Source organism: Cariama cristata, unplaced genomic scaffold (assembly GCF_000690535.1).
Source record: "Cariama cristata isolate BGI_N322 unplaced genomic scaffold, ASM69053v1 scaffold2377, whole genome shotgun sequence".
Taxonomy (NCBI): domain Eukaryota; kingdom Metazoa; phylum Chordata; class Aves; order Cariamiformes; family Cariamidae; genus Cariama; species Cariama cristata.
The window spans coordinates 6,417-9,624 of NW_009625885.1; positions in this window are offsets into that span (position 1 = coordinate 6,417).

The following is a 3,208-nucleotide window of genomic DNA, read 5'->3' on the forward strand; positions in this document are numbered from 1 at the left end:
GCAGAGGAAAAACTCGTGATGCTTAACCCGGGAGTGCCATGCTGTACTGGGTTCTTTTTTATTCAAGCCCCTCTTTATCAGACCAAGACCAAGGTCAGGTTTCCTCACAGCAGCTTTGCATCAAAGATTTACGCTGCCCGGGTCCAAGATAGTGGCTGCATTCTCCTAAGACAGGGCAACTTTTTCTTGTCTCCAGGGTTACTTGGAAAAAAACCGCTGAGCAATCCAGCGCACTAGCAGGGGCAGTGTACTTTTCCAAGAGTCAGGATTGCTCATGAAGTGAGGGGGGGGAAAGTGCTTGCAAACCTGTGTATGGCCTTGCAAGGGGGTAATGCCCGTCCTAGCAAAAGGTAGGCACTCTATTATCATTCACACAATTTAATGCTTATCTTTGCCTTTTTTTTTTGGTCCAGGATGTGTTTTCTGAGACTGACTACGTATCCACATGCAGAGTTTTAGACATTTATCTGCAATCCCCCTCTTAAACCTGAATTAAAGCTGGGAGTAGCTACAAGAGTATTGTTGTCCCTTGATTGCAGAAAGAGGAATGGGACAGGGTGGTGGAGAAAGGATATGATATCCACATACAGTTTTAGACATTTATCTGCAATCCCCCTCTTAAACCTGAATTAAAGCTGGGAGTAGCTACAAGAGTATTGTTGTCCCTTGATTGCAGAAAGAGGAATGGGACAGGGTGGTGGAGAAAGGATATGTGCACAAAGAGCAGCACCTGGTTCGCCTGCCCGCTTTCCCTTTGGGACGATCCACAAATGGAGCAGAAGCGTTGCTGAGTCTTTTGTTCTGTGCTGGTACAGAAGATGGTGATCAAAAGGTAACAGTGAGGTGTGAAAACAGAAAATACAGGCAGGAAAAGTAGAAATTGACTTTCCAGCACAGAGCATTTCTGCCAGGCTCCTGTGTTTTTCCAGAGATGGAGGTAATTTTTTAACTGCTCTGCATCACTGTGAGCACCGGTGCTCTGGCTGAATATGTCTGAATAAATGTAGGAAAAGGGACAGTGTCCGTATTACTCAGCATAGTCATGTATTTTGTTCTGCTTTTCTTCTGCAAATCTCAAAGTTCTCTTCACGCATTTCTTTGCCTGCATCGGATTTTAAAGGGCTGCAATAGAAAGCAAATTACCTTCAGAGTAAACAGGACCTACCTATTAACATGAATCTGCAGCAGACCGGCCGTACCAGAACAAATTGGGATGCACATTCTTCTGATGCATATTCTTCTGATGCGGTAGTGTCATAATGTTTAGCAGTTGCTTTGGTTTACCCTGTCTCGCTGCGGCTGCTTATTGCCACATCACTTTTTTTGGCGAGACAAGCCATCTCATCCTTCCTGGGTGGCTTTCCTTGGGAGAGCTGTTGTAGCTGGTAAGTGGCCCTGTGAGAAACCTCAGACATCACAAATAAAAGGCAACACTTGGAGAAGAAGTAGGAGGAGGCAAGACCACTAGCTCAGAAATATATGATGGTTTTCTGAGTTGAGAAAGCTTTTTCTGCCTCTCACACACTGCAGTATGGGGCAAAGCAGGTGTGAAAGTTCTCTCTGTTCCAATTGTCTGGCAGGACGTTGCATCATAAACACCGATAAATATTTATTATGAAAAAACTCCATCGTTTTGTAAAAGTAAAAAAAAGTAAAAGTAAAAAAGTAAAAGTAAAAGTAGAAAAAAATAAAGCAAGATTAGCATAAATTTGTAATGATCAAGTGATCACTCCTGGAAAAACGAGGCATGTTACGTGGTTTTGGCACTGGTCTTTTGTCCAACAACTAATCCCAGTCTAGAAGTGAAGATATTCTGCTGATCTGGGCACTATGTGACTTTTACTGGTGGAAAATAGACCACCTTTAAAGCTCTATATGTTGTTGGAAACTTGAAAGATCTTATTATTACAGTGTACACTTAGGTATCCATGTGATCTTTTGTGTAGTTGCTGAGTTGGACTTAGCATAGGACAGCTACTGAAGGAATAATGAGTGACTGAGATTGGCTTCTGTAACAATTTGGTCCATTAAATCCTCTCTACTACTCGTTGCTCCCCAGGAAATAAATTCTGCTTCAATTAATACAGCGTAATTATATACCGGCAGTGGTGATTGTTTTTCTACAGCGAGGAGTGGCTCTGCAACATATTTTGCAGCCTTTGGAACACTGTCAGATACAGTCAGAATAAAGAAACAATATGACCTGCGCAAGCTGAAGGCAAATTGCTCTTATTCTCCTGCTAGGCAAAAACTAGCTCATAATTACAGACAAATTTTACAATTTTTTAACACAACAGGTGAGCATGTAGGCTGTTACGTTAACAAGATGATGTATACGAAGTAAGAGGTGCTATTCAGTGTGCCTGAAGATTTGGCTATAAACAGACTACACCTCTGTTAGGTGAGGGTATAGTAATAAAGCTACCCGCTGCTTTGAGTGGTTTTCGTATAAAAAGTCCTCATGTGCCTCACAGAGGCTGGAATGATTTACTGGGAAATACAAGTGGAGGGCGACATCCAGCTGCACAGTGTGAAGGGGTGAAATGTGAAGGTGGTACCTATGGAAATTGTACGGAGTGTACCATTGCCCTTCCACTTCGAAGGAAGCATCATGGAGAGTGTAGAGGAGTTGCGATTTTTTGTGTGGTCATTACTTCTATTCAGACTGCTTCATTCACACGTGATGAGTTGGGTACCTCAACTGCCAGCCTTACAGTGCCAGCAATGAAAGCCACATTGTCTTATAGACTCTTTAGGTCTCTCAAAATCGTGTAGGAGAAGTTAGGTGACCTGTGCTTTTGCCTCATTGTCAGAGTATGTCCTCAATTACACCATACTGAGGTATAAATCGCATTGCAAGGGCAGAATTGAAGCCATCTTCAGGGTCTTAGGTGACGGCGTAGGAAACCAATACTTGAGTGTAAAAAGATTCACTGTATTAACTGGACTTCAGGCCGAGTTTCCAGGCAAGTAAGGTGACAGTGGAAGGAGGAAAGCACAATGCAGAAGGAAGCTGTTCTTCCTATTTTCCCAGTCCTGAGGGAGGGGCTTTTAAGGTTTGTTCTGCACTGCCAGGACCCTAACACTGAATGAGTCCTCCTTATTCACCAAAGAGGCCCAGGATGTCCGATTTCCTTGACAAGGGTCGTTGCAATCAGGCAGGGACAGCTTCTTTCTCTTAAATGTCTTCCAACCCGGTACTTTAACA